This window comes from Triturus cristatus, chromosome 9 (assembly GCF_964204655.1).
Source record: "Triturus cristatus chromosome 9, aTriCri1.1, whole genome shotgun sequence".
Taxonomy (NCBI): Eukaryota; Metazoa; Chordata; class Amphibia; order Caudata; family Salamandridae; genus Triturus; species Triturus cristatus.
In genome coordinates this window covers 182,842,738-182,861,189 of record NC_140592.1, presented here as the reverse complement: position 1 = coordinate 182,861,189, position 18,452 = coordinate 182,842,738, and the positions used below count along the sequence as shown (strand labels likewise).

At 46.8% G+C, this 18,452-nt stretch overlaps 1 pseudogene across 1 annotated transcript in view; it reads right to left on the bottom strand.

The window, feature by feature from the left end:
• Positions 1–18,207, bottom strand: part of LOC146797602 (cadherin-related family member 3-like) — a 706,232-nt pseudogene extending 688,025 nt beyond the window's left edge. The window contains exon 1 of the transcript XR_014969047.1: positions 18,105–18,207. The product of XR_014969047.1 is annotated as a cadherin-related family member 3-like (transcript). The remainder of the gene's footprint in view (positions 1–18,104) is intronic.
• Between the last annotated feature and the right edge of the window lie 245 nt (positions 18,208–18,452).

Genomic DNA, 18,452 nt, shown 5'->3' with positions numbered 1-18,452 from the left:
CATAACGATTCCCCTATGTCAATTTGAGGGTCTTCCAATTGGGTGATCCAATACTGGTTGTGTTTTTGCATGTCATCATTTCTATATTCATTTAAGATCGCATATAATGGACCAATCCTTTTTTGAAGACGGATTCCCTCGATTAAGTCATTAGGAAGAGCCTCAATCTGATTTTTCAAACAAAAATCGCGAACTTGAAGGTATTTAAAAAAAAACACCTGTGAAAGCCGGTATTTATCCGATAATTCTGCATATGTTACGAATATAGCATTTTTATGATATAAATCCCCGATTTTTGAAATCCCTTTTTTAAGCCATATCTTAGCATTGTCATCCCAGAACACAGAGTGGAGTATTTTGTAAGCATCAAAAGGAGTATAATATGTAATTTTACCTATTTTAATCATTTTCTTAACATTTCTCCACACTTTAAATGCTGAGGCTAGTACCTTAAATCGTGTGTGTTTGTAATAATTGCCCTCTAATTCTTTTAATAAACAGCCTTTTCCCTGTTCACCTAAAAGTAAAAAAAAGATAGATGGAGTATCCGCCTCGTTCTTTGGAGGTTCCCCTGTCAACATATAGCCCATTTTTTGTAAAAAACAGATATAATAATAAGAAAGAAAATCAGGTAGACCACGACCTCCTCTTTCTTCCGGTAATGTAAGCCATTTCATGGCTCTACGAGGTTTACCAGGAGCCCATACAAATTTCCCACAAATATTTTGTAAATTCTGTATATGTTTAAAAGGAAATTCCAAGGGTATACTTCGAAATAGATACAAAATCTTGGCTAATATATTCATCTTGATTATATTCCCCCTTCCGATTATGGATAATTGAAGTCTACTCCATTTATCTAATGAGTGTTTGATTTGAGCTATACTCGCTTCCCAATTACTTTCAACAATTTCTTGCATTTGGGTTTTAATTTGAATGCCTAGGTAAGTGACTTCGTTTGTAACCCGAGAGTCATTAAATTGTATATTCTTTGTGCAAAGAATTTGGGTTTTTTCAACATTTAACTTATATCCTGACATAATTCCAAAATTTTTGGCTAATAATTCGATCTCCGCCATTGCCTCCCTAGGATCAGTAGTCACTATGGCTATATCATCTGCATATGCAAATACTGTAAATAAAATGTCAGCAACTGAAAAAGGTTTGATGCGTGGAGAATCCTGTAGGTTTATAATAAAAGGATGGATATATAAAGCAAAAAGTAAAGGGGAGCAAGGACACCCTTGTCTTGTTCCTCTAGTGATTTTGATCTTCTCTGACTTTAAACCCATGGCCGTGATTCTAGCAATTGGTGCGGTGTATAATACCTGAATTGCCGTTAGAAAAGCACTCCCAAAACCCATCCGTCTCATCACTTCCCATAAATAAACCCACTCCACGCGATCAAAAGCTTTCTCAGCATCAAGAAGAATCAGGGCTAAGTCCCTCTTTTTCACATCTGCATAGTCGAGTAAGGTGATAACTTTATTAATATGAGAGACCGTTCCTCTTTTTGGTATAAACCCATGCAGGTTTATAGTTACTAATGAAGATATGACTTTAGACATACGATTGGCTAACATTTTGGAATATAGCTTGCTGTCGCAATTAAGTAAGGAAATTGGACGATATGATCCAGGTAATTCAGGAGGTTTCCCTTTTTTACTGAAAACGACTATGGAAGCGTCGTTCCATGTAGCAGGTGCTGTTCCCTTTTGTGCCGTCCTGAATATTGCTAACAGTACATTCTTTAGTGGCTCAAAGAAGCATTTATAGACTTCCCCAGGAATAAAGTCAGGGCCAGCGGCCTTCCCATTAGGTATTTGACTAACCGCCGCCTCTAGTTCCTCCATGGTAAAGGGGCTATCTAGAATATCTGTTTCTACCTTGTTTAGTTGGTTTATCACGGCACAATCAGGAATCTGAGCCGTGGTAGAGTTTGATTGCCGAGTATAAAGTTCCGAATAGAATTGCTGAAATACTTCTAGAATTTCCGAGGGGGCTTCCCGAACCACCCCGGCTTGATCCTGAACTCTTGAAATCACCCGAGAGGTAGACTTCATTTTTAGTCTCAGAGCTAGAGAACCGCCGATAGATTCACCATATTCGTACATATGTCTTCTATTTGCCAAATATTTACGCGCTATCTCTTCGGCCCATACCCCTGTGATGGTCGCCTTACATTGTGCAATTTTTTCTTCCATAAGCAATATCTGATTTAAATTATCTTTTTTTGTCAAAGCTTTAGCAAGACCCACTTCTGCTGCCTCTAATTGCTGATAGAACTCTCTCATTTGTGATCGTAATTTATTTTGATGGTATAATCCAAATTTTGTCGTTTCCCCTCTAAAACAGGCCTTAAATGTATCCCAAACTATTGCAATATTAGCCGATCCCAAGTTAATACTAAAGAATTCTGTCATCCATTCGGTTATATGGTTTCTATATTGTATATCAAGACAAAGCTTCCTATCAAATGAAAAGCTTTTTACAGTATTTATCTCGGCCAGGATTGAACAGTCAATCATAAGAGGAGAATGATCCGAAGTGGGTACCAGTCATTATTAATGTAAATTGAACAAATAAACCGCTGTTGTTGTGTTCATACTGAAATTAGCAGGACAGCGCCACCATGTGGCAGACTGTCATAGTCCCGGTGCTGACAATAAGGTGCCGGTGCCGAGCACTGGAAAGCACCGGCTCAAATTAAGCACTGTGATTGCTACGCAATTGCTCTCACTGTTATGTCATGTTATGTGTATTTGTAAGGCAAACTATCACTGGCGAGGGTATCCTAGCACTGACACTCATACATAAGGACCTTTTCTCCATATTGACTAAATGTAATGTCCACGTTTTTTAAATATTGGAAGTATTCGAGAATTAACCAGACAATATTTTATAATACTTAAATGTAGAATATTGGCACCATTAAACCAAATAAGCAGTAGAAAACTATAAATATATATGAAGCCCTATACCCACATTAAAATTAGGTTACACATCAGTTGTAAGAAAATGGGTTGCTGGTTGAGGAGGATGAACCCTTACTCAAACAGAAACTACAATTCCATTCTGGGTGAAGTCACAGGCAACCCCAAATTAATCTATGCTTAACCCTCAGGTTGATGGGCGCAAAGCAGTCAAACTTAACTTAGAGGTAATGAGTAAAGTATTTATGCAGCATTGCAAACAGTATTAAAGAGAAAATACAACACAAGAAAAATCCCATACCAATTTAGAAAAATGTAGTAAAATTGAAAAATGTATTTGAGAACAAAGCGACAAAAATCCAATCAGTAGTATTGGAGCTATGCAATTTTAAAGATGTAAGTGAAAGAAGTGATTCAAAGCACAAATCATCAACTGCGCACCGGACCCGGACAAAGTCACAAGGTCGGGGTTGCAGAGCATTGCAAGATCCTGCGTCAAAGATGCATCGAACAGTGGTGATTCCAAGGAACTGTGAGCCAGTAATGCACAGTCCTGCATCATCGTCGAGGATGCCATCAACAAGAGGCTTGCAAAGGGAAGTCCTTTGTTGAAGATGCATCACACACCAACGGTTCTGAAGAAGCAGTGGGGGATGCATCATCATGAAGGAGGCTGTCATGAGTGGTTTGTGCAGCAAAGGTCTTTCTCAGGGATGCATCATGCAGCAGTGGTTCTGAGAAGACTGCGGGCTGCGATACGAGGACTGGGGTCTAGGGTGCGTCACACTTCAGTGGGTCTGATGCAACTGCGAGGCGTTGCATCACGCTGCATCGATTCTGCTCACAGGATCACAGCTGGGCTTACAAAGCACGTTCAAGTTCACTTCCAAGGGTCCAGGACTGGGTGGTACCACTTTGGTGTAGGACTCACAGAAGACAGAGCCCAGGTGCTGTGGTCAAGGTGGATGGAGCCTTTTCTATCCCTGAGGCTCTGACCAGGAGGCCAGCCAACTAGCCCTTGGAGTCACTCTGGTGGTCCTGGGTTCAACATGCAGGTCCAGTCCTTCTCAATCAGGCAGCTGGGCAGCAGTGCAACAGGGCAACAGAGTAGCAGTCGCTCTAGCACAGCAGCACAGCAGTCCTTCTGCGTCTTCCACCCATCCAGAGCTGTACTAAAGAAAGAGTTTGGTCTGAGGGTCCATTATTTATACCTAGTCCCGACTTTGAAGCAGGAGAAGGTTCTGGAGGTTTCCACCCCCAGAGAAGCTTGGAATTTCTTGTATCTCTGCCCTAGTCACAGCTTGTCTGGTGGTCACAAAGGACAAGTGTCAAACCCTTAGTGTGTGCTCAGGCAGAGCCTTTGTGATGTTTAAGTGTGGTATGTGACAGTTCCCCCCTCATCAAGTCACAGATGACCCATCCCGCCAACATCTATTCCCTTTTGTCTCACTGTCTGGGAAAGACACAAAAAGACAAACTGCCAGCTACACCTAGCCAGGTAGCCCAGGATACAGGCTGCCAGCACTAAATTGTTAGGACAAGGAAATGTAAACTCTCTAAAAGTGTCATTTTTCAGAATTATGACTTAAAATTCAATTTGACCATTAAAGTGGGTTTTAAATGATGATTCTTTAGACACCAAACTAAACCTTCCACCCTGCTCCCAATTGAAAGTTACCACTTATGAAATGTGATATGTTAATCCAATGTTATCCTATGGGGGAGGCAGGCCTTGCAGTAGTGCCAAACTATTTTAAACGTTTTCACTACCAGGATATGTAAAAAGTGAAAAGTATAAGTCCACATTTTTAAATACACTACACTATGCCCTGTGGGTTGTTTGGGGCCTATCATAGAGGTGACATATATATTAAAAATGATGTTTTGGGCATTGTAAAAGGTTTCTTTTGTTAGGTCTAAATGGCAGTTTATAACTGCACAAACAGGCTACAGAGCAGGCCTGAGACATGTTCAGTGCTCCCCCTGATTTCTATCGGAGGTTCCGAGTCCCTTGCTTTCACGCTCAGACTGTCCTCATGCCAAGCTTTGAAGGGGCTGCTGGTATACAGGCCGCCTGGTCCTGTGGGTTTCTTTTTGGATGACCTACAGATGGCCATTTCCGATTTGGCGCTGTCCACACAACATTGTGTGGTGGCGGGCGACTTCAATTTCCATCTTGACGTGGCGGATGATTCGGACTCAATTAAATTGCTGGATATTACATCTTCGCTGGGCCTTGTACCTTTTGTGGTGGGTCCTACACATGAGAAAGGGCATACCCTGGACCAAGTGTTTTTGTCGGTCCCGATTGCTGATATTGAAACTCTGCCTGTGCTCTGGACGGATCACAGGTTGATCAGGTTCTCCGTGTTGGAGAACGGGCGAACGAACAGTAGTGCCCCCATACGGCCCAGACCAGCTGCGAGAGCGCTGCATAGAGTGACACCCGATATGTTGGAGCAGGCGCTTGCGAATCATCCATGCCCCTTTTCGGGCGTTTTGGAACAGGACACTGAGGCTCTGCAGCTATGGCTGACTGAAAGGTTGAACGATCTTGCCCCAAGGACGGCCCCCCGGTCCACGGCAATTCGGCGATCTGCGCCGTGGTTCACGGAGGTGCTGCGATTGGCTCGCAGCCAATGTAAGGTTGCTGAGCGGGCCTGGCGCCGTCAGTATGACGGGAAGGCCAAACTCGCCTATAGGTCGGCTATGAAGGCATATCACCGGGATATCCTGTGTGCTAAGAAGAATTATCTCGCTAGGAGGATTGAGGAGTCGGTGAACTCCTGTAAGGAGATCTTCACTGTGGTGAAGGAGTTCACGACCCCCTGCTCCAACCTGCCCCTACCAGTTTCACCTGACTTGTGGGCGTGTGATCTTGCCAGTTTTTTTACAGATAAGATTAAGGCGATTCAGGCCTCTTTCTTGGACAGGTCGGAGGAGGGGTGCTGCGGCTCTGGGGCCGGACGCGTTCCACCGCCCACGCCTGTTGCTGTGCTGTCGGATTTTTCATCTGTTTCCAGCGATGCGTCCCTGTTGCTGCTGGCCAGCTTGAAATCAGGTTCGCCGCTAGACCCCTGCCCTGCCAAATTTTTGGCTAGGATGGCAGCGGTGGTGAATCCACTGGTTAATTCTCTTATTAATGCCTCCTTGAGGGAGGGGAGTGTCCCACGCACCTGGAAAAGGGCGATGGTGATCCCCCTCCTGAAAAAGCCCGGTTTGGATGCCGAGGTCCTGGCCAACTACAGGCCAATTTCTCTTCTTCCGGCTCTGGCGAAGATTACAGAGAAACATGTGCATGGCACCCTGTCGGGTTTTTTAGAAACAAACAATCTACTTCACCCATCCCAATCCGGATTCCGTCCTAATTTAAGTACGGAAACGGCTTTGTTGGAGGTCTCGGAGGTTATTCACGAGACTCTGGATGTTGGAGGCAAGGCCATGCTTGTTATGTTAGACCTGTCGGCGGCCTTTGACACCGTCCCCCATGCGGCGCTCCTCGCCAGGCTCCATGCCATCGGCCTTAGGGGGACGGTGTTCAAATGGTTTACATCTTTTCTTGAGGGCCGCCGCCAGACGATCTGGGTTTCCCAGAGCGCCGCCGAGATGCCGCCATTGGGAGTCGGAGTTCCACAGGGTTCTGTGTTGAGCCCGACGTTGTTTAACATCTTCATGTCTCCCCTGGCGGCCTTGGCGGAGGCTCATGGGGCCCAGATCGTGTCTTACGCAGATGACACGCAACTCCTCTTCACATGCGGAAAAGATCAGGCATTTGATGGAGAGAGCATTCGGGGGTGCCTGGGGATGGTCTTCGACTGGTTCCAACAGAATAGTCTGAAGGCCAATTCCAGTAAGTCGGAGGTTTTATTCTTCGGCTGTGCCACCGACCCGGAGTGGCAGGATTGGTGGCCGTCGGACATGTGCCCTCCTGCACAGTCATCGCTGGTTGCCAAAAACTTGGGAGTTAAGCTGGACAATAAACTGTTGTTGAGAGCGCATGTTCTTGGCTTGATTGGCACCTGCTTTGGCATTCTGAAGATGCTCCGCAAGTTTTTACCATTGCTTTCTGTGGAGCACAGGCGGATCACTGTGCAAGCTTTGATTGGATCCAGGTTGGATTACGCGAATGCCCTTTTCCTTGGTCTCCCGGATTATTTGGTCCAGCGCCTGCAGGTGGCGCAGAACTCTGCTACTCATGCCATTTTTGGCCTTCACAGGCGAGCCCGATTATCTGGGCTGCTGCAGACGCTCCACTGGCTGCCTATCCGGAAGCGGATTATGTTTAAATCCTTGACTCTGATGCACAAAGCACTTTTTGGCTCTGGCGCAAGATATTTGCAACGGAGGTTGTCTTTTTACCGTCCAGCCCGTTTACTGCGGTCAGATTCTCTTTTTATGGCCGTGGTTCCGCGGGTGAGGAAGGCTCGCACTGGGGGGCGCTCTTTTAGCTTTAAGACTCCCCAGCTTTGGAATTCGCTCCCGTTGGTTCTACGCAGCACTGCTAATCTGCTGCAGTTCAGGAAGAGCCTGAAGACCTGGCTTTTTAACCTTTAGGTTTCTTTTCCCCTTGTTGTCTTGTGCTTTGTTATTTGTCTGTTGTGTTATTTTACACTGAGCTGCATGTGGAAAGCGCCGGGACACTCTTTGGAGTAGCCGTGCGCTATATAAACATATTATAACATAACATAACATAACAAAGGTTGTTTAAGTGGGTGGCACAATAAGTGCAGTAGGCCCACTGATAACATTCAATTTACAGACACTGGCTACATGTAGTACCACTTTACCATGGACTTACAAGTAAATTAAATGTGTCAATTAGGTGTAAGCCAATGTTACCATGTTTAAGGGAGACAGCACATGCATTTTAGCACTGATTAGCAGTGGTAAAGTGAGTAAAGTCCCAAAGCCAACAAAAACGAAGTCAGCAAAAACAGGAGGATGGAAGGTAAAACGTTGGGGGGAATCCATACAAACTATGCCAGGTCTAACATGTGTCCCCACCAGCTGAAAGTGGGGAGAACTACCCAACCCCCTGGGAGTTCTCTTCACTAAGGCGGAAGAATCTGGAGTGACATCCAGCATTAGCATGGTCTGTTCCTGTATAGTGAACCAGCGTAAACTCCTTTCCCTGTATGGAGACTGACTACGTCAACAGTTTAAGATTCTCACCCCTCATCCGCATTATCCATCTACATTAGTGCTCTGTCTGAACCTGGAAGTGAGCACCAAACAGGTATGGTCTCAACTTCTTCAGTGCCCAGACCCCTGCAAAGGCTTCTCTTTCTATTGCAATCTACCTCTTTCCCTGGAAAGTAACCTCCTACTGATGAAGGCTACAGGTTGATCTGTGTCCTCTTCTATAAGTTGTAAGAGTCTGGACTTGATATACACAGACATGAAGTTCTTAGCACGGTCAGATATTACCTCCTCGGGAAACCCCACATGGGTAAATATGCCCATCAGTGCCATAGCCTCAGCGGGTGCAGTCATTGTCCTCAGGTCTATAGCCTCCAAGTACTGAGTGACATGGTCCTCCAAGGCCAGGATGAACATGTTGCTAGGGGCTGTCTTGGAGTCCATGCGCCCAACAATTTTGATGCGCACCCAGTCAGAGGGAGTGACAGTGACAGAGAATGACTGCAGGGGAGCCTTGTGCTTCCCTGTTAACTTGCCACTGGCCTGGTAGATAGAGCATGACCTGCAGAATGCAACGGAGGCCATCATCATCCGAGTCCAATAAAAGTGGGTGTCCAACCTAGATGACCTCCCAGGTGAACATCATGAGCCAGCTCCAGTAGGAAGGCCCTGTAGCACTGGGGGACAGCCAACACATGGGTTGTACCAGGCTCAGGAACCTTAGGCTCACTATATAGGAGGACATTCTCCCAACAGATCAGGCTATCACCAGAGGTGTTGCCAGCTTCCTGGGGCTCCGTCTGCCGCCATAGGCCATCAAGAGTACAGCATTCCAACTGTGCCTTGCAGAACTTCTCACTGGTGGGGCCCTATTCCTTCTGATAGTTGCTCAGTTCAGGAAGGTTCCCCAGGGTCGCAATGTCCTCCCCTGTATGTTCTGGGGCATCACCCTCAGGTTCAGCCTCCTCCGGGACTGTGGGAGTTTCAGGAGTGGGTTTCCTGCACCCCCTTGCCCTTCTGCTTTTTGTCAGGTGTTGAACTTGGTCCTTTTTGCAGAGTAATCCCTGAACTTTTTGCCTTCCTCCTAGCCTTTTTTCTGACATGGTGTTGGTGGTTTTAGGACTCAGGGCACTTTAGCACTGCTGTCCAGTGTAAAGTGCATGTGCTCTCTGTGGTAAACATGGTAAGATTGGTCTACACCTGTTTGGCATATTTAATTTACCTGTCAGTCCCTTGTAAAGTGGTGTCTCAGATACCCAGGGCCAGTAAATTAAATGCTGCAGGTTGGCTTGCAGCGCTGATTGCGCCACCCACCCAAGTAGCCTTTCAAACCTGTCTCAGGCCTCTGCCATTGCAGGGCCTGTGCGCGCAGTGTTACTGCCTCTGTGACGTGACACCTAAAGTGTGTGCAATGTCTGTGACCCCCCCCCCCCTTTTACTGTATGTCATTCACCCCTAAGGTAAGCCCTAGCTAGCCCTATGAGCAGGGTGCATTGTAGGTAAAAGGTAGGACATGTACCTTAAGTGTGTGAGATGTCCTGGTAGTGACAAACAATCATTTTGGTTTCTCAATGCTGTGAGGCTGCCCTCTCATAGGAATGCATTTGGGGATTCCCTGATGAGTGTTTCAGTGGTTATTCCTGATATGAGAGGAGCAGAAAGGTCAAGTTTGGTATGTTTGGAATAGTAATAATAAACACTGCGCAATGGTATGCGCAGATTTATTATCACTATTTTAGAAATGCCACTTTTAGAAGTTTGCACTTCTGTGTGCTATGTGTCTGCCTGCCTGATGTGTAATGCATGTCTGCCTCTAGAGTGACAGGGGTGGGGGGGTGGGGTGTGGCTCCAGGGAGGGCAGGATGAGTCAGCACTAGGCTGAATAGGGTATCTGCATTTGGAGTAGGGTAAGGAGTAGTCCCCTGACCCTGAATAGGCCTGTGCCTGCCTGGGTGAATGCTGGCTCTGCCCCCTGTGGTGTGTCTTATGACCGAGCCCCCACCTGACAAAGGGGAAGAGGAGCCCTGTAAACATAGTGCTCCAATACCCTCCAGAACCAGTTGAGGCTGGTTTTCCCAGGCCCTGTGCCAACGGCAGACCAAAGGAAAATGCTGTATATGTACTGGGGCTGTGACCCCATGTTTTTGTTGTGCTTGTACTTCCTTGCTATTTGGGGACAGCTGCTGCTGGGCCCGAGGAGGAACCGCCACGAGGGACTGCCTCCCTGCTGGAGGGCCCTGTGAGCTGGCCTGCCTGGGGCCAGACTTGTGCCCCTGAAACGTTATCCTTCTCTCCCAGGACAAGGAGAGTGCGGGGCTTCGCAGTGCTGAGCTGAGACCTATTTTGGAGGAAATCCCGATGTTGGCATTCCCCTGCATTGGATGCCCTGGAGGCGGGAGCCCACTCCGCATTGGTGCCACTGAAGGCGGGAGCCTACCCAGCTGTTTTAGTGCTCCTGTTGGTGGGAGAACACCCAGCATATGTGTTTATTCGAAACAGGGAGGCCCACCCCGCATTTGCACCGGAGTCCAGAGTCCGAGAACCGATGCGGCCCGAGCCGGAAGTCAGGCAGACTGCCTGGACATGGACGGAGCTCTAAGGACGAAGCAGGAAGAGGGTGCCACAAGGGGAAGTCAGGCAGACCAGCTGCCTGCTCATGGGCGGGGCTCCCGTGCCAGTGGAAGCCCCGCGTATGGTCAGAGACTGTTGCGAGACCCGCGTCGTTTCTGTGCCCGCCTGCTGCCCAAAGAAGAGTCCCGGCGAGTGAGGCTGCGGAGGAGGGGTTCGTCTGGAGCCTTGAGGGCTCCATGCACCGATCGAGAGGGCTCTCAATGACCCACGAGGAGTTTGCCCAGGCGATAGAGACCGGGTGAGGTCTCCCCGCCCCCTGAATCATTATGGGTGCCGCGAAGGCATCACGAGAAGCCCCGGTGAGTGGGGACTAAGTGGAGCAGTGTTGGTGCTCCAGAAGGCACCGTGGTGCCACAGCTACATCATTTGGGGCAATCCTTGTTTAGTAGTCCCAGAGGGGACTCCCCAGGCACGGAGAGTGCCAGTGCTTGCTAATTGCCTCAGCTGCACCGCAGGAGCATGGGCAGCTGCAACATGGGGCCATTCCTTTTAGTGATGAGGAGGGGGTGAGTTGCACCCCCCAGCCCCAGTGCACTATGCATGTTGTTCTTGCTGCCAAGGCAGCCAGAGGGCCAGTAGAAGGTCCTGTAAGAGCATTTCAGCCCCAGTGAAAGACCAGTTGGCCTGAGGTCAGGTTTGGAACCTGTGAGTACCAGAAGGGCGCAAGGCCCTTAGGGAAGGTGATGTATGCACCTGGGGAGTGTCACTGAGGTGCACTCCTAATTGTGATTTATGCCTAATGTGTTTATGCTGATGATTTATGCATGATGTGTTCTATGCCTAAGGCTAATGTGATATAATGCTGAGTACAGTATTTTGCCAGTAGTTACTGGTTGTGTTGATTTTTACTACGTGTGCTTTGTGATGGTTCTGAAAGAGGCCCGATTTGCCCTGTCATGTATAAAATCCCCTGTGAATATTGCCTAGTGCCAGTTGGCACAGTGTATATGTGTGGTTATGATCTAATGTGTTTTGGATAATACAAAGGCTATTTTTTATATAGCCTTGTGTGTTTTGTTTTTGGTGCTGTGCCTAGTGTGTTGCTGCTGTGTGTGTGTTGCGCAAACGCTTTACAAATTGCCTGTGGGATAAGCCTGACTGCTCATGTCAAGCTACCAAGGGGGTGACCAGGGGTTATCTTTGGTGTGTAACTCCCTTGCCCTGACTAGAGTGGTGGTTTCTGCCTGGCTTAGGCGCATGCCCTAGCCAACCAGAAATCCCATTTCTAACAGCAGGCACATGGCCATTCGTCCAGGCTCCAGGTCCTCCTGCCTACCCTCTTCGGTGGCCATGAACCGTGCAGCCAGGCACACCAACCCAGGCAACCCTAACATCTCCAGGTGTGACCTGAGCTTACCTCCTTCCAGATGGTATGCTGAGGTCATTGCCAAGCAGACAATTCACTGGCATGGGTGGACTCACAGCTATCCTCAAGGAACCTGAACGCCCACTCACAGGGAACCAGAGCCACTGGATTGTCAGCTGCAATATTGTGTGGAATGCGTTGGATGTGAGAAGTTGGCCTGGTATATGCTGTCCACTAATTATAGTGGGCACCTTGCACCAGTCCAAACAACCCCTTATTGATGATAGGTTAAAGACAACCTTTATTGAAAGCTATCCTAGTGGTAGCTATGGAGAGACGCCTTCAGGCTAAGTCTTGAAGGAATGTAAAGCAGCTTGTTTTACCAGTCTATAATCTCTTGAATGACCAAATGAAAGGGAACCACACCAGGTATATATATAAAATATATGTATTTATTTCTAAACACACCCTACTAGTCTCTTTGGACCTCTAGCCTCATAAACACATAAGTTACACTTCAAATATTACAGTAAAATAGCACAAATACACGTCAGGCCCTAGGGGCGAGCTAAACCACATACTAAAATAGTGGTACAAGAACCACAATTTAACTAGACACAAGGCCTAGATCCTGTAGAATCACTGGGACCCCAAGGAACCACCCAAGGTAGTGACACAGGAGACCCATGGGGGCCATGTACAGTGTGAGAACACAGCCACAAGCTCCTGTTAGCTTCTATGGGGAAAGTCGCGGTTAGATTTTTAAAGATTAGGGACACTTTGAGATGAGCTAGGACCAAACCCTTTTGGACTTAGGAAGTTCTAAGGTCAACACCCACAGGAGCACTGGAGTACTCGAGTCACCTCACCCAGGGAAGCCGGGTGCATAGGTGTCAAATGGTGTTGAGTCGCGTCAAAGTTTTCAATGGGAGCTGACAAAGAAGTGCTGCTGCCGGGAAGATGCGAAGTGTCTGAAGAGATCCAAGCCTGGATCAAAGTTGAGAAGAACCTGAAAGCAGAGGGGACAGAGTCTGGGTCACTAGCCAGTGACCAGGGGCATGATAGGCGAATGCCCACCGAAGTCGGGTGATTTCAGGTGAAGAAGGTGAAGCTTGACTCTTCAGCCACGAGGACCAGGAGGTGTCGAGGATGACCAGGAGCTGGAATCGAGCTGTCCCACAAAGGATGTCAAGTGCTGCAGTGTCGGTGCCCGGATCGGACACAATCATTGGCAACAGCAACCCACGCAGAAAGGAAAAAGATGCTTTGTGCAGACCAGCCAGGTCTGGGGGACTCACCACTTGGTGGGGAGTCAGCGCCCGTCGGGAGCAACCAGGGAAGCCCAAGGAAAATCAAAGTTACCTTCTCAGGGACCCACCAGTAGACAGACCAGGGATCACGAAGGGACCTCGAGAGGAATCACTAAATGGCGGCCCACGGGTCACTCGGGGTGACTAGGCCAACAATCTTCAGTGGATTCTATGCTCGAGGTGGGAGCTACAAGTAACCCCAAGCACGACTTCAAGAGACATTGAGAAGTCAATGCACTTGCAAAAGTGCATGGTGACCAGGAGTTCCGGTTCCACGTTACTCACGTTGCTGCTGGAGACTCGGGTCGGCCTCTGAGATGTCTGGAAATCCTCTCCCTGGGCTGCAAATACTTTGGAGTCCGGCGGGAGCTTCGGAGATGCAGACCAGCAAAATGCTTTGTTGGTGCCTGCCAAGCAGGGGAGTCACTCCTTGACCCCAAGGGAGATTTCTTCAGTCCTCTAGTCTTGAGTAGAGCGTCTAAGTACCAGGATTCAGCTACAGAGTTTCATACAGGGATATCTAAAGTCCTGTTGCCAGGGGTTGGACGAACTCTAGGGACCCACCTATGGAAGGGTTTGGAAAGAGGGGTGGCTACAGCCATTTCCTTTGTCCAGTTTCATGCCAGAGCGGTTTCAGATGGACTATGCACAGGGACACCAAATGTGCCCCCAGTGCAGGACTTCAAAGCACTCTGAGAGTGCTCCCACCCAGCCCCAATACACATCAGCCTGTCTGGGAGGTGGTTACACCTCCCTGTGACAGGAAACCTATTGTCCAGGCCTCCCCTGCCAGAGTTTCGGTCAGCAGCAGGAGGCCAGACCCGTGTCTGTGGCTGCAGCATCCATTTTGTGATGCCAGGGCTCAGTTAAGTTGGTACCGGGTTTACCGGTGCTGTCATGTCTCTCCCGCTAGAAGGTTGGGATCATTCTCTCACATCAGGAATTGATGTGGGGGTATGATTCCTAGGTGTTTGACACCAAACACAACATGTTTCCGTGCAACCAGTCCAAAGTTAGCATAAGCGTTAACCGTTTTAGTTATAATGCACTTAAGAGTATATGGTCAGGCTGCACCACTGACAACCCCGGAGGATAGATTCCGAAGGCTGCAGAGGGGCTCACATATAACCAAGCACCCTGCCTTCAGGATTGTTAAGGCCTGCCATACGGGTGACTGATAGGTTTCTATGTGCAGTCATAGGTGAGATATAGTGAACCTATATCTCAGGAAGGGGTGCATGCACCACCTTACCCAGGCTGCAGTAGCAGACCTGTGGTGTCATTTTGGAGGGCTTTCCATGGGTGGCATAATACATTCTTCAGCCCCTGGTAGGCCTCTGGGGTACCTATGCCCTAGGTACATAGTATACCTTATACTAGGGCCTTATAAGGGTACCCCAGAATCCAATCTGGAGTATACCTAAAGTACATGGAATCAATTTAGAGAGGAAGCGGCTAGGCTGGGGTCCTAAATGGCAGGGCCCCAGCCAGACTAAAGTTGAAAAACAGTGTTACAGCAGCAAAAAGTGGGGGTAACCATGTGAAGCAGATCCTACTCTCCTACATTGGAAACTACCTGGTCTGAGGTCACCAGTTACATATGACAGTCATGCTGCCCCCAGTGTCTCTCAGAGACTCCTCCCTCTGCCCATTGTTGGTGACCCACTGTCTATATTTCCAAGTGTTACTAGGCATGTGAGCTCTCTGCACCATCTCTCTGTCACCTAGGGACACTAGGGTAACCTCTACACTACCCCCTAAACTACCTGGTATCTGCCCACCAGTTGGGGAATGTGTCCACTTGGATCACCTGGCATTCCCATTGTAGTGTCCAACCTGTTGGAACTCATGGCATTTCGGGGGTTCCTTCCATGAGGACTTATTATCAGAGAATCACTTCTTTTTCTGTTCAGGCAGGGATTCCTGACCCTTAGAACTAGTTTGGGGACCTTTAGAGAACTCCTAGTTTTTATGTTTGTCTCCCCACTACTTCTTCTAGTGGGGTCCCTGCCCATCATAGTGATGATTCCCCTTCCCCATACCTTCTTTTGGACCCTGGTGCTGAGTCAGTGGTCAGCCTCCTCAGCAAGCTCCCTGGGGCCTGTGAGCTTACTGTCAATAATGTGTTGGCGCAGATCTGAAAAACAAAAACTGAACATGTGCTCTTTTTCAATCAAGTTATACAGTCCTTGGTAATTCTTCATTTCACTGCACTTCACCCAGGGCCTTGCAGAAGGATCCACACAATCTACCCAGGACTGATGGGCCAGCTTCTTGCTGTTCCTAAATGTCTGCCTATTCTTATCAGGGGTGAGTCCATACTTGCTTACAAGGGTTTCCTTCATGGTGGGATATCTCATCCTGTCCCCTTTCTCTAGGGCCAGTACGGGGCCCTTCCCCTCACTTGGGATATGCTTCCAGTGGCTTGTCCCCAGTCCTCCTCATGGATCCTATGCATCAGTAAAGTCACCTCATAAGCTTCAAACCACTTGTCAATGTCATCCCCACCAACAACGTCAGGCACCAGACCATTAGGAATATGGACTTTAGGAATATTTTCTCTAGAGGGCACTGTACATATGCTGCCGCCATCACTGTTGGACTCTCCCTGGCCTTGATGTCCAGCTCGTTCATGATCCAACATACTTTTTCTCTTCAGTCTAAGTGTCTTGCCATAATGGGTTCCATAGGAAATTCAGATTATAATCTGTGTAATAGTAATAGTAGAATGTCCGATTCAATCCTCAAGACTTCTTTCTATTTCCTAGGATTCTTCATATAGGCAGCCTTTCTTCCTTCTGTAAAGACAAGCCACTACTTGGTGGTCGAAAGGAATTAATAACCCGGTGCCACAACTTCCAAACACCGATACCCCACCGGTGCAGTCTTGTATATAAATGCTCCACAGGAGGTAAAGCAATATTTGTCAATAGTTCACATATCCAGATATACCTCTTTATTCGTCAGTCTTTATTTATTGAGTCTTCATCAAGAATAAAACAGGTTTCAAAGATTTCCAACAGATATACCCAGCCAGCACGTGTTTCAAGGATCACCCCTCCATCAAGGCAAACTATCTGTTCCTCCAACATATATCAGTTTTCATTTCATTTAATTTCTGCACACGATCGCTCCTCAGGAGCATATGTATATGTAACTCTTATAATCCATAGCCACGATTTCAAAAACGTTTGCACTCTTGACCTATCCGTCAATTAATGCTCTCTAAACAAAACATATCTCATCCATCACTTAAAAGTAAAGGAGTCCCCCACATGAAGTGGTATCAGGAGCCTTGGGGTTCCCCATCAAAATTCAATATTGAGCTTGCACAGAAAAGTCAGCAGGAACAAAGTCAGCAAAGCAGGAGGATGGAAGGCATAAAGTTAGGGGGGAAACCATGCCAAAGATGCCAGATCTCCTAACACTCATAACAGCCCCAGAATTATCGAGCGGCATTACTACACCTAATGTTACTGATCCTTGAGACATCTGGAATACTAGGTCCTGGTGGTATTTAACCATGGGATCACAAGTTAACCCCTGGAAGGGCTTGAGAATAGAAATAACTTGCAGGAAGCATTGTTTCACCATGGACTCCCACCTGGGAACCAGCAATTCTGAGCATTTTTCATAGGATAAATTCATCTAGGTATAACCTTCTGGATTTATCCCCGGCAATATAAGTTTGGTTGTCATTGTGCCTCGCATATGAACAGCCATTTGTCTTGGAGTTAAATACTCAATAAAGTTGTCCCAGTGTTCTGCACACTTCTTTTTATGTGCTGGTGTGCCCACTCTTCTGAAAGTCTTACAAGATGAAAACTAAATTCATAAATTATGTTATTCATGACGCCATGTTCAAGCATAAAATCAGTACTAGCATGTTTTGTTAGGTTTGAGTGGCACATTAACTTTCATATTTCTTAAAACGCCTTCCTAACTCCAGAGATTATTCAGCCTGAAATCAGCTCTACCAAAACTGGTTACTCAATGCAAACTTGGCAATAAATAGTAGTTTAAGAACAGGGCCGCTGGATTATGTAATTCTGCATAATGATGGATTGGTCACATTTGCCACTTAATCCAAAATCTAGTGCATAATGTGTAGATTTTAACAAAAAGGTGTTCCCACCTCAGGATCAAAAGTTACTAAAAGCGTGGCGACCTGTTTCTATGTCAGTGGAAGCCCTCTTCTAATGTTGTTTATTGCTGTATTGGGTTTTTTAACAAGCACCGATGAGGTAAAATCTTTGCCCATTCAGTGCCAGTGTTACCATGTGTAAAAATGTCAAAATAATGAAGAAATACTATCAGAAAATATGCCGCGTTACGCCACATTATTTGCCCTTTCTTGCTGCATAAATTAGTTAACCCTGAGGCATGATTTTGTCCTGTACTGCCGCATAATTCCAGTGGTCCTGCTTAACAGGACGTCACACCCTGTTTCTAAAACAGGAATGCTTTCTAAATTAAACATAGGAATGCTGTAATTGGGCAAGATTATTGAAGAGTCGGTTTCAACAAGTACAAGAGTAAGCTTTATCAATCAGTACAAACAAAATAAATCCAACCTGGCCTGTACTACACACTTTCTGCTCTATATTGAATGAGACATCCCCGAAAAATAAATTAGCTTTAGATAAGCAATGATATTTGTACACAAATATGCCCACGTTTGCCTTAAATATATCCGTCTAACAGCTGAATTAAAATAAAGTCACTCAAAAATCTAAGTCAAGTTCACAATATGCAAATAATAAATCACATGGTTGAAATACTGACCTGGAAACAGTCCTAACAACAAAGAAACATGTAGATACATTTTCATTCTTTTCCTAAATCTTCTGGGCTTCTGAGTTCATTGATGTCTGCCAGCGCTGCCTCCTGAATTATTTAACAAAATGAACCCTCCGATGCAACCAATATCAAATGCTCCTCTGAAAAACAGAAGCTGTTTCTAAGGACATTGTGTAAAGTTGTCAGCTGTGCGTTCTAAACAAACAGCGGCCGTGGTTGATTGCACAAAAGTCCACTCCCTTTTTGGTAATGAAATTCAGGACTCCCTGAATAAGAATATTGACAATGTAATCCTAGACTCACACAGAAACACCTTTGAAAACACTTCCTGTT